The sequence below is a fragment of the Pelobates fuscus genome, chromosome 1, assembly GCF_036172605.1.
Source record: "Pelobates fuscus isolate aPelFus1 chromosome 1, aPelFus1.pri, whole genome shotgun sequence".
NCBI classification, from domain to species: domain Eukaryota; kingdom Metazoa; phylum Chordata; class Amphibia; order Anura; family Pelobatidae; genus Pelobates; species Pelobates fuscus.
The window spans coordinates 226,129,673-226,151,936 of NC_086317.1; positions in this window are offsets into that span (position 1 = coordinate 226,129,673).

Consider the following 22,264-nt stretch of genomic DNA (forward strand, 5'->3'; position numbering starts at 1 on the left):
AATAAAAGGAGTAGAGATTGAACGCTCTAAAAATTAAAGGAGGAAAAAAAGTGATAAAGGAGAGGTGCAATCCTGAAAGTAAGAGAGGAAGTGTGAAATAAAAGTATGAAAAGGAAAGTGATAAAGGAGAGAGGGACGTTGAGAAAGAAGGAGGAAGGCTTAAGAGAGGTGTGAAATTAAAGAAGGAAAAGGAAAGTGATATAGGAGAGAGGGTCGTTGAGAAAGAAGAAGGAGGAAGGCTTAAGAGAGGTGTGAAATAAAAGAAGGAAAAGGAAAGTGATAAAGGAGAAAGGGTCGTTGAGAAAGAAGAAGGAGGAAGGCTTAAGAGAGGTGTGAAATAAAAGAAGGAAAAGGAAAGTGATAAAGGAGAGAGGGACGTTGAGAAAGAAGAAGGAGGAAGGCTTAAGAGAGGTGTGAAATAAAAGAAGGAAAAGTAAAATGATAAAGGAGAGAGGGACGTTGAGAAAGAAGAAGGAGGAAGGCTTAAGAAAGGTGTGAAATTAAAGAAGGAAAAGGAAAGTGATAAAGGAGAGAGGGACGTTGAGAAAGAAGAAAGTGAAGAAGGAGGACTCATAATGTCACCAAAAAGAAAGGAGGTTACAGTTGGTGCTTGTAATGAAAATATTAAAAGACAAAAAGCCATAACATTAGAAACAAAAGTGAACATCATAACAGACCATGATGCTGGAAATACCACTAAAGAATTAACTACCAAATATTCACTAAGTAAATCAACTGTGAGTACAATTTTGAAAGAGAGAGAAAAATATTTAAAGGAAGTAAAAAATGTGCAATCCCTGCACTCTACTTGGATACGAACAAAGGAAAATGAAAGCCTTATTCTTCATATCGAAAAACTTTTAACAGCATGGATAAGTGATCAAACTGGACGGCTCCATATGCCTGTTACCTATGCTACCATTTGTGCTAAAGCTTTATCACTTTTTGAGATGCTGAAACAAAGAAAAGGAGGCAACGTTGAAGAAACATTTTCTGCAAGCAGTGGGTGGTTTGACTGGTACAAAAAAAGAGCTGGTTGGCATAACATAAAAATCCTTGGAGAATCAGCAAGTGCTGATACAGAAGCGGCTAAATTATTTCCTGCTAAGTTGGAAGAATGATTGGAACAGGGAAATTACTCGCCATCACAGGTTTTCAATGCGGATGAAATCGGTCTCTTTTGGAAGCGCATGCCATCAAGAAGTTAGATTGCAAAAGAAGAATCATCAGTGCCCGTTTTTAAACCAGCGAAAGATCAACTAACTTTATTGCTTGGTGGGAATGCAGCTGGAGACTGTAAGTTAAAACCCAAGATGGTGCATCGTGCAGAAAACCCTAGGGCACTTAAGGAATTGTGAAAAGCACACTGCCAGTCATATGGAAAGCCAATAAAAAAAGTTGGGTTACTGCTTCGCTGTTTGAAGATTGGTTCTCACATTATTTTTTACCTGAAGTGAAAAAATATTGTGAAGATAAATCAATACCTTTTCAAGTTATTCTGCTTGTAGATAATGCACCGTATACCTGGAACAAAATTTCAGAGACAACCATGAAAGGTGTTTGGAAAAAGCTCTGCCCTCAGTTGTTTGGTACTAATATTGAAGGGTTTGAAGAACCAGCAGGAATTGTACAGCAGAACACAGAAGCAATAGTTACTCTTGCCAACAGATTGGACCTGGATGTCTTTGCAACTGACATAAATGACTTTCTTGAAGCGCACAAGGAAGAACTTACAAATGAAGACCTCTTAGATATGGAAGAACAAGAGGAACCTGAAGAGGTAGAAGATGTAACAGCACCTGAAACTCCTGTTCATTCTTTCACTTTGAAAGGCCTCAAGGAAGCATTTCAACACATGGAAAAGGCAATTAATATTTTTGAGTCACAAGATTCTAACTTTGAGAGAAGTACCAAAGTTGCTAGAGATCTAAGAAATGCCTATGCCTGCTATAAGGACATATACAACGAAAAGAAAAGAATGTGTTGGAAGCAAACCACTATCACAGCTTGTCTACAGAAAGCTGCTGTGACAAGCTCTGTCTCAAACGAACCAGAAACAAGTGAGGTGCAGCCTTCAACAAGTACCAAACAACTGAGGGAGGACTGTGCGGTGCCCCATTCATCAAGTGCAGCATGTCTCTTCATTGAGGATGATGATGATTGAGGATGATTTGATGAAGAATTCAATATGGTATGTATTTCTTTAATGTTCCTACAACATATAGGTATTTGTTATGCCTATATTTTGTATTTCTACTTAATAATTTAGGTTTTCTATAGTAAAATTTCTTGGTCAGGAACAGAACCTATGCTTATTACATTGCGGTCTATGGGAAATTAGTTCTCACTTTATGAACTCTCACTTTATGAAATAGGCTTCGGAACCAATTAGTTTGTAAAGTCGGGAACTACCTGTATACAAAAACGTGTAGTAGAGGAAACATGGCATATTAATAGTTAAGTCTAGTAATATTTTTAGTTTGTAAATGAAAAAAAAGAAAAAGCACTGATTAAAGAAAAAAGTATGACATATATTTATAGAGGACTAAATAGTTTTTCGCTTTCAAGTTCAATATATAGTACAGATCTTGGCGGCCATGCATGCATTGAAAATCCTTTTGCTAATTATGTTCTAAGTAGGCTGATGAATTGCTAATTCCTCTGAAATTACCCAAATATTCTTTTAGCTAATCCTTAAATTCGTCTCTGACAGGGAAACAGATGTTTTAGTATGTTCTGGCATTAAGGATTTGTTGAAATTATAAAATAATATAAATGCAAAAAAATAAAAACCAAAAAACAGAATACACATTCATATTTTCGTAGATACTGTCTGTAGGAACTCATTCCTACCTTAGGATAGGTTAGACCTAAGGTTAGGTTCTAGGAAATGGTAAAGAAGAGTCTTTTGATCTAGAGCAAAGATATTGGTCTAGACCAGGGATAGGGAACCTTCGGCACCCCAAGATGTTGTGGACTACATTCCCCATAATGCTCTTACACCCATAATGCTGGCAAAGCATCGTGGGAGGTGTAGTCCAAAACGTCTGCAGTACCGAAGGTTGCCTATGCCTGGTCTAGACTCTAGAGCAGACATAGGCAACTTTCAGCACTCCAGATGTTTTGGACTACACCTCCCATGATGCTTTGCCAGTATTATGGGTGTAAGAGCATTATGGGGGATGTATTTTCACAACATCTGGAGTGCCGAAGGTTGCCTATCCATGCTCTAGAGCATGTGTGTCCAACATTTTGGCTTACCTTGGCCGCATTCAGCGCAGAGGAATTGTCTTGGGCCGCACATAAAATATAATATAATTCTCTTATTTGTTGTTCTTATGTGGGATTGCCATATTTAAGGATACCAACTTAATGAGCTATCTACTAAACACATACACACACACATATAGAAATATACATATATATATATATATATATATATATATAACAACACACACATACACACACACACAATCACAGACCTATGCATACATAATCACAGAGACACACGCATGCAATCACAGACCTATACACATATAATCACAGACACACATGCATGCAATCACAGACCTATACACACAATTACAAATATACACACACACACGATCACAGACCGACACACACACATATAATCACAGACCAATACACACATATACAAACACACACAAATACACACAAAATCACAGACCCATACACATACGATCACAGGTCTATACACGCAATCACATACATACACACACATATACACACACAATCACGGACTCACACACACATACAATCACAGACCTATACACACAATCACATACATCCACACACAAAATCACAGACCCACACATGCACATGCAATCACACACATATGATCACAGATGTACACACACATACCCACACACACACACAATCACAGACCCACACACACGTATACAATCACAGATCTATACACACATTCACATACATATGCAAACTCACACAATCACAGATGTACACATACACACAATCACAGACACATACACATACAATCACAAACCTTTAGACACAATCACATACATATACACATACACAGAATAAGAGACCCACACACATATAAAATCCCAGACCTATGCACACACACACAAACACACACACACTCACAGATGTACACATACAATCCCAAACCTATACACACAATCACACACACACACACACAAAATCAGTCATATGCACATACTATCACAGACTTATACACACAATCACAGACCTGTACACACAGTCACATACACACACACTCCTAATAATAGGTGTACACACACACACACACACACACACAATCACAGAACCCCCACACACATACCTTTACACACAATAACAGATATGTACACACACAATCACAGATCTATACACACAATCACAGATGTACACACACACACACATACCCAATCACAGACCCACACATACATACAATCACTAATCTATGCACGCAATCATACATACACACACACACACACAATCACAGACCCACACACACATTTAGACACACACACACGCATACACAATTACAGACACACTCACCTCTGTCCCTGGTGGCTAGTGGTTGCTGCTGGGCTGGGATCTCTGTACTCTCCCTGCACAGGTCCACTTTTACAAATGATTTGCCAAGATGGGGTTAATTTTCATTCCTGGATTACCATACGGTGTCGAAGGCAACATAGACCCAGCAATCCAATCTGGCAAATTTCAATGGAAAAGGGGAAAGCCCCATATTTGACACCTTTCCAAAACCACATAAAACCTGTGCATGGGGAGGGGGGGGGGGGGGGATGACAATCACAGTTAAAATGTCATGCAAAACTTGAAAAATAACACATTTTCTTAATTTCTGATACTTTTTTAGATTTTATTCACATTCAGTTATGTTTCATATATAATTATTTAATCTGAAATTAAAGCCCTGTTTCTCCTGAACAAAATTGTATATAATAAATGTGGGTGCACTTAATATGAAAGAGGTGAATTATGGTTGAACAACATATAGAGCAAACTCCAAGTTTTGTTTACGTTTTGTTTTGAGCACAAGTTGTAAAATTAGCTCTGTCCTTAATGGGTTAAAACCTAGAGGTAAGCTCATGATAGATACAATTCAGCTGTGTTATTCCCTACCACCTTAGCTTACTTTAGATGGATTTTTTATGGATTTTGTTCTTACAGTAAAAAAAACCTTTCCTTTGCCTTAGACAAAATCTAGTCCTATGTAAAGTCTGGTTTGTGAATAGATTTCCACACAATGGTTTGTATTGGCCCCAAATATATATGTATAACTTTATCATATTTCCTCTCAGGCAACATTTTTCTAAACTAAATAGGTTTAAATTTGTTAACCTTTCTTCATAGCTGATATGTTCCATTCCTTTTATTAATTTTGTAGCCCACCTCTGCACTTTTTCTAGTGCCATAATATCCTTCTTTAGAACAGGTGCCCAAAATTGCACAGCATATTCAATATGTGGTCTTACCAGTGATTTATAAAGAGGCAAAATGATATTCTCGTCCCGAGAATGAATGCCCTTTTTCATGCATACCTTACTGGCCTTAGCCACTGCTGATTGACATTGCACATTGTTGCATAGTTTGTTGTCTATAACAATTCCCAAGTCCTTTTTGTGTGTTGTTATTCCTAATTAGCTTCCATTAAGGGTATATATATATATGTATATGTATATATATATATATATATATATATATATATATATATATATAATGCCCCTGCAGCTTCACTGCTCAATTCTCTGCCACTTAGGAGTTTAATCACTTTGTTTACACAGTCCTAGTCACACCTCCCTGCATGTGACTTACACTGCTTTCCTGAACACTTCCTGTAAAGACTTATCTAATATTTACACTTTCTTTATTGCAAATTCTGTTTAATTTATAATGTCTTATCTCCTTCTCTGTTATTAGCTTGTTAGACCCTTCAGAAGCCTCCTGTACGTAATTAAAGTATTAAAGTTCAGTTTACAGCGCAGGAGATACACATTTTTAATGTAAGTTACATCTGATTGAAAATGAATCCTTTTTGTTTTCATGCAGGCTGTGTCAGTCACATCCAGTGAAGGTGTGGCTAGGGCTTCATAAACAGAAACAGAAGTGATTTAACTCCTAAATGGCAGAGAATCGTGCAGTGAAACTTCAGAGGCATGATCTATACACCACAACTGCTTCATTAAGCTAAAGTTTTTTTTGTTACTATAGTGACCCTTTAAATATGTATTCCAGGCATGTGCAAGGAGCTGGCTTAATTCAGACACAGTTGAAAGACAAGCTTCCTTATCTCGTTCCTGCCTTGTGCAGATGGCACCACTGCTCCTGCTACCTTGGCAGCACACCACAAGTAAATGTCATGAATTGCTAAACATTTTATTTTTCAATAGGAGCTGAATTATTGTTGCAGTTTATGCAACAACTGACAGGTTACAGAACAATCTATATAAAAAAGGATTTACTATGCTTACATTATTACCAAAAAATGTTGGCTGAGAAAATCGTATCTCTTAGTTCATCCACCTATCTCTGAATTATAAATCTACTCCTGAGACTGTATATTGTTAATCACAATCTAACATTTGACAGCAGGAGTAGTTTTGAGTTTCCCATAATCTACCCTGCAGTGACAAAATGTAAGTGTTGTCTAGTGTCTATTACTATGAAGAATATCTATGCAGGCAAATGCATTAGTATTTTATTGTCTGTATAATCAAGGAATATGTGATAATAAAACATTTTATTACATGCTCACCCTATGATAATCGCCCATCAATCTATTTTTTCCCCCGAACAACTAGATTATTTGAGAGTTTTAATAAATAGCTTTGACAAAAGCTGTTGTGTTTGATGTGAGGAATTTAAAATGTGAGCGAACTGAGGCTTCTCATTTAATGCAGAAATAAGTTAGACAATTCGTGCATATGAAATCCCATGCCCCAAATTAAAAACTTGGAATGGCCTGGTTACCTTCAATTCAAGGCCAGAAGGTAACATAGTAATTTCGAACACTAAGGCTTGACGGTAAGCAGTTGTGAGAGGCAGGCTTCTTGGCTGATGTAAGATCTGATTGGCTACCGTGCATTTACTCCAACGTTCTACAGTAAATACTACAGATGGTGGAGTTCTGGGCCAAAGAACCTCAGTCTGTGCATAAAGTGTAGAATTCTTCACTTCCCCTCGAAATGACTAATATAAAAACAACCCTCTCATGCACACAACATTTTCCATCCCTCTGCTGATGTACATTTGCAGGTAGAAACAAAATCACTTGATGCTAATTAGTGGACATAAGCTGTTTAACATCTGTGGCCAATTACAATTTTAGCTGCTGGCTTCCACTCTACATAAACAGAAATGTTACCTTCCTTTACACAGCTTTCCATTTCCAATGCAGTGTTTTATTTAGTAGGAAGAAATTACAGTGAATTTTCATAATGTAGGCACTGACCCAAGCCTCTTTATTTCTGATTCAAAAGGACAATTTGAACACCCCACACACACGCCACAAAATGTATCGCGTTTGTTCTCATTCAGCAGCATCTGTGGTAATTAGAAAGTGCTCTGTGCATATGGAAAAGTCCTGGGCAATGCTCACTTGCTAGTTTTAAGCAATTACAGTAATTGTATGTATTGTTACCTGGCTGTAGTCCCTAGAATTAGTTTGTTGTTCTCTTCAAATTACATAGGATGCTGCTGTATACTTCGCGTAAATATATAGTTGATAGGATAACCGGGAAACAAAATACACAAAAGATCATGGTGAAGAATATTTTATAACTTTTGAAAGGGGTGAAAAGGGGATTGCAAGATATGTATGTGAAATGCACTCTATAGGATAAAACAATAGTTACATGTAAGAGGAAAGGTAGACACCAAGCACTCTAGATCAGGGGTGCCCAAAAGGTAGATCCCCAGATGTTGAAGAACTACAACTCCCATGATGCTTTGTATGCTTTTAGAATGGCAAAGCATTATGGACATTGTAGTTTTAAAACATCTGGAGCTCTACCTTTTGGGAACACCTGCTGTAGATGGTGTTTGCTGATGAGAAAGCTTGTAAAGTTAACAAACAGATTTTTGTGCAATCCAAAGTTTGCAGGTTCAAACTTCAACAAATCTTGTGAGACTGAAGAAGTGTGTACCATATCATTTAGATGGACTGACAGAGATCGCAGCAAGAGAAGGGAACTTATGGTCCAGCAATAATCTATTTTTTTTGTTGGTCATTTAAAACATCTGTGAAGTTGTGTCAAAAATATCATGTGCATTGTGGATAACGTTTATTTTTTTCTGTAGGTTAAAATATGTACGAGCATGGTATTTTCATCTTTTCTAGTATTTGCTAGATATTGAAAAGTTTGAAACACATTTTTCACACATGGATGTGATGCCTTGCATTCCTGCCATTTCACACAACATAAGAAAGAAAAGTTTTCTCAGTCAGCCAGGCAGTAGCCTGATAGCAAATTTATACTGACCTGAGGGCTCTGAAAATCATGGGCTATTATTCTTTCAGAGTTGTTAAACTACTACTTATGGCTTGATTACATAACCACAACCTCTCATCCATCTTGCAACCATTCTTATTTTACTGAATCTGGACACGCTTGAGGTACATTGACTATACCTGGGATCCCAAGTTACAAATTGTGCATCACATACATAATACTTCACACAGTCAGAGTTATTTACTAAAGTGAGAATTCAAAGTGAGTTTCACATTTAAAGCCAAAGTAGCAGACCTGGAAACAGCAAACAGATTTCTTTTTTGGCTACTATCACATTACACTTGAAATTCACTTTGAATTCTCACTTTAGTGAATAACCTTGAGCATCTTTTAGGGGTTAAAGGATACATCCTAACAGGAGAGCAAGAAGTAGAAGGCCAAAGTTATATACATTATTTTTTAGAACTTAACTGGTTATATGTATAAAATAAATAAATATATATATATATATATATATATATATATAATTTTTGCATATTGTACTTTGAAATGTAATTTAGTGGCATTAGTTGTATTAGCATATCAAATCAGAATACTCAATGGAAGGATATAAGCTTTTATGCAAGCAATTATTTTCTTCGGAAGTGAAAGTACACATATTTTGTGTCATGCAGTTTATTTCCGCGAGGTATGGGGGGAGACAGATGGAGCTAAAGTGCGAGGAATACAGCATTCTATTCTTGGCCCTATAGTATCCCTTTAAGATTTTTATTTTAATTAAATGATTATGTTAACTGCACGACTGTAAAAATGTATATAGAGAGAACCTTCTTTCTAAACCTTTCTATTTGACTAGTTTGCAAATCTCTAAGGATGTTTTATTGTTTTCATGAAACCTATTAATGCAAATATCTTAGGAGGATTATACAAAATAACATATAGGGCCACTGAAATTTGTGATATATCATTTAATTGGCTTTAAGGATTATCTTCATCCCTTTGAAACCTACAATTGTGACAAATGATCAATGCTTTTAAGTCTCCAAGTTGTATTTTTCATAAAAATAGTTTTTAAACAGATGGAGGAACTCCACTTAAAACAAAGAAAGGCATGCACTAAGCAGCCATACAAAATCATACAAAAGTACAGCATATGAAAATGCATTATTTTTCTTATTTGCAGTTAAACTGACAAAAATATAAATAAAATAGGATTGCACTAACATGTAAAATAGTTATATATATATGGAAAAGATCAATTGTAAGAAAAATCTGTCAAATGAGCACAATGTATTCAGGGCCAGACTAGGAATACAAAGCAGTCCTGAAAAAACATATTTTATACCACTGCTATAATGCATTGTGTCAGAATAGCAAGCATATATACAACTGAAAAAAACCCGAAAGCATAAGACTGAAAAATTATTTATCCGACAAGATAAAGCACACTCACAGGTCTATAAACAAACTGCTTCATTCTAATCAGACTTGCAACGTCTTACAGTGTATGTTTTAGCCCAAATACACTGCAGTCTTGTGAAAAGTCCAGTGATGGGACTCAGATATTGACTATAAGCTGTTGCATGTCTGATTTAAATACATAAATCCCTGTAAACAGGACCTACATATCTAAAGTTGGACTTTGAGAAGTCCTTCTTGGGCACAGAAACTCAAAAAACATATTTCCATAACTATCCCCAAATTCCCCGCTTGACATGTAAATGAGCACAGACAGGCATCGTGTTTCAGAGTTAATTTCTTCATTTACAGAGATCATTGACAAGAGACGTGTTTTTTTTTTTTTTTTTTTTTTTTAAACCAGCGCATATGCTGTAATCTAAATGGACAACAGCTTCAACCTTGTGGGTCTCATCAGCATGACACTGTTTCTGGTCTGGAAGATGAAGTCTCTCTGAGTGCATATAGATAGGTACCAAAAATATTGTGTTGAGACCAAACACTATGCAACGACCCACGAATAAAACCTTTAGTGCATCACCTGCAAATCTCAAGTTGGACTTTGAGAAGTCCTTCTTGTGCACAGGTACTCTAGAAATCATGTTTTATTATGTTTGGTCTTACCACAATCTTTTTGTTACCTAGCTATATGCTCTCAGATAGTCTTCAACTTCCAGACCAGAACCTGATTACACCCACAAGGTCAAAACTGCAGTCAATGGCTGGTTTCTGGTCACTGGTCCTTTGGATCATAGACCATGCTTTAATTATGAAAAATGCTGTGTTTAAAACAGCGTCCATTGCTAAGGATATCTGCATAAATGCAGTATGAACTCTGAAACATGATACCTGTCTGTGCTCAACTGCATGTCAAGCTGGAAACTATAGGACAGCCGTGGAAACATGATTTCTCAAGTTTCTCAAACTTCTCAAAGTCCAACTTAGGATTTGCAGGTGATGCATAACAGTAATTTTGCACTGGTGGTGAGACCAAACACGATAAAACTCCCCACAGGGCAATCTTTTGGAAGCTAACCAATATGCTCTCAGAGACTTCAACTTTTAGACCAGAACCAGTGCAATGCTGACGAAACCTGCAAGGTCAAAACTATAGTTCATAGCTGGTTTCTGCTTGGTTACTGATAATTTTAGATCAGGGGTCAGCAAGCTTTTTCTGCATGAGGGCCGAATGCCATGTCTGTGTATACAACGTTTCGGCACCTACTGGCTGCCATTCTCAAGGATGTCTTGAGAAAGGCAGCCAGTAGGTGCAGAAACATTAGTGTATTGGTGGCTTATGCTTCTGTCTTGTTAGGCTTATGGAAATTGGGTAGTTATTTGTATTACGTATTTTGCCTTTTATGCTTTGTCCATTTATTTCCTGTATTGACAATATTATTTGTTTGAAAAAAGGATTTATGAATTTAACTTGTGGCGGTTATAGTGTGCATTCTGATCCTTTGTATTTATAAAATAATTTTATTGTGCATAATTGTGTACAAAAAAGATTATAATTTTAAACAAGCAATTTTATCCATAATTAGATGAGTTAAAAAAAATCTCCTGTTTATCTGAATTATATGAGGATTTTTCAGCTGAACTATTTTGGTGTAAATGTTGGCTGGTTTCGCAAATCTCTTTTATTTAAAATAAGGTTCTTTTGATTTAGCCATTTGTTAAATATTTAAACTGTAATTACTATTTTTTTTGTTGCTTTTAACAAATGACCTACAATAGCAATCAATGTTCATAATCAAGCTGTATGCATTTGACGCAGTACTGTGGAATGAACGTGTATATTAATTAGCTACACTACACAGCATTCTAGCATTTTGGAAAAAAGTCTCTCAGATACATATCGGTTTATGCATATTGAACATGGCAACGTTACAAGGTGGGAGATGGAATAACAAGTCAAAGAGACATATTCACTGCCAAAGCTCATTTGTTATCTCAACTACCAAATTAGAAATTAATCTCCCAATGTCAATGGAATGTTTGGGAGGAAAAAACAAGTCAATTTCACATTGTGGCTGTACATAAAAGAGACCTATTGGTCATTTTCACACTTTAAACGGAAGTACTGATCTATGACGATAATTCTCTGGGCATTGGAGTGAGTTTACTCAATGTTTGGCTGCCCTGTTATGCAGGTCCATTTACATCATGAGACTTTATTGCATTATCTTTAGTAGGAGAAAATCAGGAAGCTATGCAAGTCAAGCTAGAATGCCTAGTCCTAAGTTATATTTAAAGAGTTATCGTGGCATACTACTTGCACTAATAAAAATAAATAACATGATGAAATATGGTGTGATCAGATGGTTTTCAATACATTGTTTTTATTTGTGGAAAAGAGCAGTTTTAATCCTTTTTGATCCATCTGGACATACAATTACATGACAAAAATAGTTATTTCAGTGAGATCCAGGTACCTGTGAATAGTTGTGTGTGCTCTCTATCAGTTGTGGTAAAAGTTAATAGACTCACACTGAAAAGTGAGCTCTGTGCTGCATTAAAAGTGAACATTACATACATCTATGGGAATTAGTGGGATTGAGCCTCAATGTTTAGCCTTGACCTGGTGAAGTCAGTGATAACATCACTGTTTATTTTCCCACTGTGAAAGAGGCCTGTATGGTTGAATATTCCAGTGTGTCCTCCCCAACCCAACAGTGCATGCTGACACTGTGTGGGCAATGTAGTCTTCATGTATGAAGAGCAATCGTGCAATTCCTGACAAAGGGAATGGTTCTAGCACCAAGTTGAACTTTAAGGGACACTTTAAGGGACACTGTAGTCACCAGACAACTACAGCTTAATGTAGCTTTTCTGGTATCTATATTTAGACCCTGCAGACATTTTGCTGTAAACACTGCCTTTTCAGAGAAAATGGGAAAGCATTGGATGGGCTGAGAGCATCAATTCTAAAGATTTCAGCAAAGAGACAGATTAAAGGCAGGGCCATGGGGTGCAGGAAATAAGGTAAGTTTTAACCCTTTCTAAGGGGACTAAGGCGGGCAAGCCAGCTAGATGGTGTTTTTAACACTATAGGAATCCAATTTATGTTCCTGACCCTATAGTAGAACAAACTACTTTTTCATGTAATGTGTATGTAGACATCTCACTTATTTGTATTTTTGCAACACCCCGCCCCCCCAAAAAAAACAACAACCGCCCTAACCCCCCAACAAATGTCAAGTCCCTCCCGAAAATTTATTTTGCAAATAAGTTATCTTGTAAGTCAGTTGTCATCTCACTATTCAGTGAGTAAACCATTTACCTATGATGAAATATGCGGAATACAGCGGAAGTTACATTGTAATTTACATTGTAATTTTATAGGCAGAGACTTAATGCGTTTGTATTGTTCTATGTTATACAGTTAGATAGACAAAGACACAATGTCATTTCCCTTCAGACACAGCCAAATGTCTACGCTGACGGAAAAAAAAGGAAGGAGAAAATTGGATGCTAATAGCACCAGTTAATTACTGATTGTTTTGAGTCAGGATCATTGGAAGAAATGGCTTATTTTTACAAATAACATTTCTCTCTACATTTAGTTCATCCATATGGCACTTGCCATCTGCTCCTTCAGATAGTTTCACTCTTCCTTATTTTATGTTTCTACTTAAAGCAGAAGATTTCTTTGTAAATTTGTAATCTTGCTTATACATTTTTAAAATAACTATCCCATGCTTGACACTAAAGGTAGTCTAGAGCTGGTGAGTTCAAAATCAGACCCAATGTTTAACAGTAAACATATATAAAATATATACCATATAACATGGGGTGGGCAGCAGCACTATAACATGGCTGTGTCGTATAAAGGCAAATACAAACAAGCGAAAGTAAGCCCATAGAACAAATAAACAAAATGAATAAATAGAACCCCCCCCCCCCCGCAACACCCAAAAAAGTTACATGAGTACTATCCCAAATCCCTATGTATGAGATGAGCCCTGAATATACTAATATGTCATTTGCCTTAAAAACACAGATACCTATAGAAATTACACAGCCAAAATATACAAATCACACACAATGGCAATCACAGCCATCACACAGAGCTATAGTACCTCATACACAACACAATGTTTTTCTCATCATATGCACACAACCACCCCCCACATGCAACTTGTTTTTTTTTTTTTTTTTTTTTAAACATTCTGGTTTTATTGAGTTTTCGTAATTAAACGGTAGCATTACAGAAAGGAAACTGTTATTAGGCAGATCATTTATAGCATTCAACAGTTTCTGTTGTTAGTCAGTTACATGGTTTGTTGTCAGGATACCGTGCTTATACACTAGGTTGATATGTCTCAGTAGCCTCTGGTTTGTGTTTGGGGTTTCCATCATGTGGTGAGGTTATTTGGCTGTTTTGCTGTTCTGAGGTCAATGTCATTAAAAACATCGTATATATAATATAATATAATAAAGACAAAATTATACAGTAACATAAACAATTGTAACCATTGGTCTCGGAAACTGAGTCGTGGTCCGACTAGTCGCTCTGGGAGCCCCACCATTTTATTTTATTTTATAAATAAAATAATGCAAATTATTTCATGTTTAATAATTATTTATTGCTTATTATAGCAGCACTATCATGCCAAACTTACCTTTTCCCAATAACCTCCTCTTCTCTTCCTCTCTCAGAATCTGTTCTTCTTTTCTTCCTATCTGATCTGGTTTTCTTTAAAGCATAAGACAAAGTAGAGACTACGTTGTCTTATGTATTTTTCCTACGCTTGACCGTTTTTCACCCAAGGAGGAGCTTAAGGCCACTCCATTTCCTGTGGTCAAACAAATTTTCCCATAATACTCACCTCTCCTTGTGTGTTCTGGCATTGCTTCATTCACCATTCAAACACCCTGTACTTAGACAGGGTGCGGTGAAACTACCAAATATTGCCCTAACAGAATGAGATTGTTCGAATTAATAAAATAAAAAAGAGCTGAGCGCAAAAAAAAATAATCCTGAAGATAAAAATAATAATCCATCTTCACCCAGCGAGGGCTTCATGCAAACTGAGCTCTGAAGGGCAGGAAAATACTTATAAAGCCTTCCCACACCCTGCAATTTAACTTAGCACGCTCTAACAGGTAAATATTGAGCCTTACCTGATTGGTTACCTGCAAGGCTCATGATTTTCAGAGCACTCTTATTGGTTGACCACATTAAATTACTGAAGGGGTCATGGTGCTTGGAGTAACCCTTTAAAGACAAAATAGCCAAACTCTAAACAGAATTGACTTCGAGAATGTTTCCAATTTGATTATTTTGGCTTATATTTTAAACATTTACTTGGAATTCACTTAGGATTCCTGGCAAATGTCAGAATTTGCAGTTTCAGATTACAGACATTGTTCACTTGCTCTGTTAATTCTAAAACACCCCATTGTCTGCTTAGAAATCACTGCACAATGTCAACATTTTGTTATGATAATTTCCTAAAATAAACTGTCCATGCTAAATAAAAGTATGACCACCACAAATATGTAAAAAAATATAGGTGGTTATTTAAGTATAAAAATAAGCTAAAAGTAGGTTAAACTAGCTGATCTGAGGTAATCGTTGAACTTTGATATGTTAAATCATGCCCTTTACACTGGCTATTTTACTTCCATATTAGGTAGTAGTTTTTTTTTTTTTTATATATATGTTTCTGAATATAGCAAATACACAGTATAGGTTATCTTAAAAATGTGTCCCTGCAGTGGAAACAAATTATATTGCAGTCTATTCTAAAAAATGTAAATGTGAAATGTAAGTGCAAGCAAATATAGAACAGGGCTTTCAATGTTAAACTTGCTTCTTAAAAGAATAGTCAACAGAAGAAGTTCATAAAAGGGATGAGATATTGATTATTAGGCTGGAAATACCATTTTGAATGGACTGAAACAAGCCCAGACTGTCCACCAGGCAAACAAGGCTAATAGCAAGTGGAATTTCACAGGATCTCCCCCGCTGGTCTTTGCAAGCCTCATGTTTTCTATCCCCTGTCCAAGATGTTGCTGTGTGCCTTCATGGGCCAATAGGGAGATCAAAAATATCCCTTACCAGCCCATCGAACCATAATGTGACAGGGAGGGAGGTAAGAGAGACTCTATTCTGCATCTCTACCTGGAGGTGCAAACTCCAGCAATTCAGAGCACTGCTGTGATTTACCATGGCAATGGTCTAATACCATGCAGTGATAAAGCTTGCTAGAACTTTTCACCCACCAGTGGTGCAGAGTAGAGTTTCTCACCACTGGACTAGCATGGTACTGCATGTTTCCTTACCCTGCTCAAATGTAACAAAAAGGAAATGGGAATACAATTATTATTTTTTTTAGTTAAAAATTATTTAAAAAAAAACATACAAAGCAAACAAATAAATACATATATTGATACTTTCATTGGGTTTTAAGTGCCTATGTACCCTGCTGTCTCTATCCCTCCACACACATTCACATAGACATACAATGCATCTCCTACACACACTACATCCCCTACACACACACTACATCTCCTTTACCATGGGTAGGCAAACTTCGGCACTCCAGAGGTTGTAGACCATATCTCCCATAATGCTTTTATACATGCATGCAGACACACACTTCATTTCTGTTACACTCTCCACAGCCCCTATACACATACAGCATCACACACACAGTATTTACACATAGAAAAGAACACACACAGACCTTTTACACACTACAAATAAACAGCCCCTCTGCACACATGCAATCCGATACCAAGTAAATTTCCTCTACACACACAAACACAAAGCAAGATTACCTTTTACACACTACACAATAAATACCCCATCTACACACATGCAATCCCACAAGCAAATCATCATAGATGGTAAATTATTTCATGTGAACATTAATAATAGCAGGCATTTAGTTGTAAGTTAAAGCCCACCTATTTATTGTTTTATATTAAAAGGTACATCGATTTCAGCTTATACAATAACGCCCAAAAGCGTCACTTGGCTCACTTCTTTGGATATTGTCTTCATAGTGTAAAAACTAAATTTTAGTTGTTTCTTTTGGCTTAATTCAATTAGGAAAGATGGCTATTGTAAACCCACAGTCCATCTCCTGTGATTAACGCAGAGATATTTCAGATCACCCTTTATGAATGAAATTAAAAACATAACACCCGGGGATGGTGACTAGTAATATTCCAATAAATAGATTACAAGTTAAATTACTCACAGAGCAGCTGAATTCAACAGTGAGAATCCTTTATCATGATCATGTTATAGATGGGATGAAGAACAGAGCTTTCATGCCAATTAAGCTTAGCGTGAGTGCTTAACAAAGCTGATAAATGACAGAGTTCGTATTGATTGGATTCTCATTCTAGCGCTTTCTTTGATTGTTGATGTTGCTGTTTATAAGGAGGCAGAAAAATATAAAATAAAGATGATGCCACAATATTATATTAGACTATTAGTGAGGTTAGTATTTCATTAAATGTGGTAAAAATCAGCTCGGTTGGTACAAATAGTTCTATTTGTACTGAACTGACTTTTACCACAAGTTTATTGAAATGCTAACCTCACTGAGTCTAATATAATATAATATTGTGGCATCATCATTATTTTATATTTTTCTGCCTCCTTATAAACAGCAACATCAACAATCAAAGGAAGCGCTAGAATCCAATCAATACAAACTCTGTCATCTATCAGCTTTGTTAAGCACTCACGCTAAGCTTAATTGGCATGAAAGCTCTGTTCTTCATCCCATCTATAACATGATCATGATAAAGGATTCTCACTGTTGAATTCAGCTGCTCTGTGAGTAATTTAACTTGTAATCTATTTATTGGAATATTACTAGTCACCATCCCCGGGTGTTATGTTTTTAATTTCATTCATAAAGGGTGATCTGAAATATCTCTGCGTTAATCACAGGAGATGGACTGTGGGTTTACAATAGCCATCTTTCCTAATTGAATTAAGCCAAAAGAAACAACTCAAATTTAGTTTTTACACTATGAAGACAATATCCATAACATACACATTCCAACACAGAGGTAAGACACCCTGGCATCTCAATGACACCTTAATACAAAACGCGTAATTCAAGGACAAATTATCAGATGACATCTCTACATACTTTCAGTTGAACACTACTCCTGAAATCTCACCTGTCACAACCTGGCAAGCACACAAAGCAGTAATAAGGGGGTTCCTAATAAGTAGAGCATCACACCTACATCTCTTGTCACAAAAAGAATATCTCAAATTGTTGCGTTCGCTGAGAGATAACACAAATGCCCAATTACTAAATCCATCAAGAAAAACCCAAATACAAACTAACACAATCAAAACAAGGCTAAACGAGATACACTTTCAAAAGACAACATTCATGATCCAAAAACTGAAATCATGCACATATACACAGGGTAAAAGAGCGGGGAAAGCAATGGCAACACTCATGAGACAAAAAAGACAACATTCCAATATACCGTTCCTAACAACCGACTTGGGGAATAAAATATATAACCCACAAAATATAAACAATACAATGGCAGAGTACTATAGTACTCTATACAAACTAAAGGATGACAAAATGTCCCACCAGCCCACGCAACAAGACATTGATAACTTCCTAGCCAAGATCTCACTCCCTATGATTTCACCGACATACAAGAACCTCATTGAAGCACCAATCTCACAACAGGAAATCATAAAAGCCATACACTCCCTACCAATAGGGAAGTCACCTGGTCCCGATGGGTTCACAAACTGTTACTATAAAACCTTCCAAAGCCTTCTCACCCCCAGACTGGAACATGTATACAACCATATCCTCAAAACAGGCTTAATGCCACAATATATGCTGATGGCCCACATAGCAACCCTGCCCAAACCAGGTAAACGCCCCATAAATTCCCAAATTTACACCCGATATCCTTATTACACACTGATGTAAAATTAATAGCAATTTTTTTTGCCAAACGACTGAGCAATGTGATACCAACTCTTATACACGAAGACCAAGTGGGGTTCATTAAAGGCAGGCAGGGAGCAGATGGGACAAGGAAATTAGTAAACCTTATGCATATGTTGAGGTCAGCGGAAAGCCTCAGTGTGTTCCTCTTCCTGGACGTGGAAAAAGATTTTGACAGGCTACACTGGGGCTTCCTCTCAACAGTTCTGTGCAAATTTTGGTTCCCAGAACAGTTCCTATCCCTGATTTCAGTGTTATACTCTGCACCAACCGCAAAGGTGGTAAATGAAGGGATTGTTTCACAAACACTTTCAATTTAAAATGGCACAAGGCGCCCTTCCCTCTGTCACCTCTATTGTACATATTGGCACTGGAACCCCTCACACAACTAATACGCACAACTAGAACTATACACAGGATAGAATTGGGTGGCAGGGAGTATAAAGTCACGTTATTTGCGGATGATGTGATGGTAACACTAACTAAACCTGAAGGGTTTGTTTCACAAACACTTTCAATTTAAAATGGCACAAGGCAGGGCTTCCCTCTGTCACCTCTATTGTACATATTGGCACTGGAACCCCTCACACAACTAATACGCACAACTAAAACTATACACGGGATAGAATTGGGTGGCAGGGAGTATAAAGGCACGTTATTTGCAGATGATGTGATGGTAACACTAACTAAACCTGAAACCTCGATACCAATCCTACAGCAAGTATTGCAACAAAATAGTGAATGCTCATACTATAAACTAAATGTCAATAAAACACAAGCTATGGGCCTCCACATTGCCAAGCACAGGCTTGCACAACTCCAACATGCGCACACGTTTGACTGAAGGTATGACCACCTCACCTTTCTAGGGATTGCCTTCACGGCCTCACGACTAATCCTATTTTCAGCTAATTACGTCAAACTACTTAAAACCATTAAAAATCAAATCCAGGAAAGGAAAATATGTGTATTGGATGGGTAGGATGGCAGTGGTAAAAATGCTTCTCCTCCCAAATTTACAATACCTATTTAGGACCCTACAAATTAAAATTCCAAGGCAATACATTAAAGCGGCACAATCAGTCCTCAATGGCTACATTTGAAATGGAAAGAAACCACGGGTAGTAGCTATGACATTATATAAGCCATTTCACAAACGGGGAATAGGTCTACCAAATCTCATGAACTACTACCACGCAACATTGGTAGAAACGTTGTTAGCAGCATCACATCACACAAAACCACTTGCATGGAGTCAGCTAGAAATCACGCAAACAAAGGGCTGCAGCTAGCCACTCTAGCGTGGATCCTATGCATTCTCAGGCCTATCTACAAAAATATACTGACCACGATTCAGATAACACTACAGGCGTGGGGTAGATATCAGAAATTGCACAACCAGGACTCACATGTGTCTTTAGCTATGCCGATACAGGTTTTCACAGCACTAATACCAGGCTTTGACTACAAACTCTGGCACGAATGTCGGATCATACATCTCTCACAGTAAATGCTAAATGGAAAACTTTTGGAGCGCGACTCTATAAAATCAACCTATGATATTCCCCCTAAGATGTTATTCATGTATTTACAGATGAGATCATGGCTTAGGAAATATTATATACATAACCCATCAACTGTAAATGGACAACAGCTGATGGGGGTGGAGAAAATTGGCGTCCAACCATCCTCACCTAAAAACTTAATATCTAGGTTATACACGCAATCGAATGTCAAGCCAGCAGTGAGACCAAGTTTTATGATAGCATGGGAGAAGGAACTCAACCTCACGATGGGAGAGGCAAAATGGTCAAGAATCTTTTTAGCTCATAAAAAGCTTACACTGTACACTAATCACATCGAACTAACTCGTAAAATTTTATATTGATGGTACATGGTGCCAAAGAGACTGCACCATGCTGATCCTACAAAATCGAAAAACTACTGGAGATGCCATGGAGCATGCGGTACTTGCTCCACATATGGTGGTTGTGGCCTGCACTGACGGACCTCTGGGCACAGGTATATAAAACAATAAAAAATAGCACGGAGCATAACCTTCCCCACGATTCTACAACCTATCTACTACATCTGTTCCCAGTAAAACTATATCTAATTCATATCTAATTTATCACATAATTATTGCAGCATTAACGGCAATAAGCAGATCCTGGCTGCAAACTAAAGCACCTACCATGCAAATCTGCATAGATATTTTAGAAACCACAAAAACTTATGAACGGATGGCACGAAAAGCGCTCCCTCCAAAAAGTTTCTTGGGAGAAGCCTTGGCCAAATATGAGCAATTTACTAAGAATGATAAGATAAGAGATGCCTAGAACAATGACCTTTAGATATTTCCCACCCACGGTCTTCCTCCTTTTTATAGGAGACAAAACCCACTTGATTAAATTATATACGATAACAAGTCGGATGTAACCCATCGTTCCGACAGCTGTGTCCATAAACAACAGGTTTAAATGTTGAGAGGTTAACATGATGTTTTCAGTACTGGATGTCACACATAGGCTGTCTATGGACCGTATGCATGTCCACCTCACTACCCCCATCCCTTCTTTCTTTCTTTTTATTTCTTTATTCCTTTGCCCTACCCAGTTTCACCCCCCCTGAGTCTCATACCACCCTGTTACTAAGTTAGCAGTACATAAGATTTTTTTTCTTCTTCGTATACCTGTACACTACTAGGAAAGAGTGAGCTGTATAGAGGCCAAGATGAGAATAAGAGTACCACTAATTGATAATTTTTAAACAATGTAAATCTTATGTGTCATCAACTGATCTATGTAACAGTGCCTTGCATGCTGCATTGTACAGTGTAATATGAACAAAAGCAAAAAAAAAAAAATCAACTTTAGCTTAATGAAGCTGTTTAAGTGCATGGGGCATGCCTCTGCACTCTCACTTCTCAATTCACTGCCATTTAGGAAGCTTTATAAATCACATGGAGGAAGGTGTGACTAGGGCTGCATAAACAAAGTGATTTAACTCCTAAATAGTAGAGAATTGAGCAGTGAGACTGCAGGGGCATGATCTATATGCCAAAACTGCTGTATTAAGCTAAATTTGTTTTGGTGTCTATAGTGTTCATTTAAGCAAGTTATTATACAATTGATTTATTAGCAGACATTTATGGCTAGACCCCCTTTGTCACCTTTAATCCTTTAGGTTTGTCACCAAAAAGTTAAAAAGAAAATGTTACTATAGTTTAAAATAACAATGTTGGCTGTTTGATACCTCTTACTGGGAAACTTATATTGAAACAGTTTCATAAAAATACCCTACAGCCGATAATGCAGGATTTCTTCAGTAATGCCAATATTTTATACTCAGGAGACTCTGTTTATTCCAAGACAAGTGTCCATT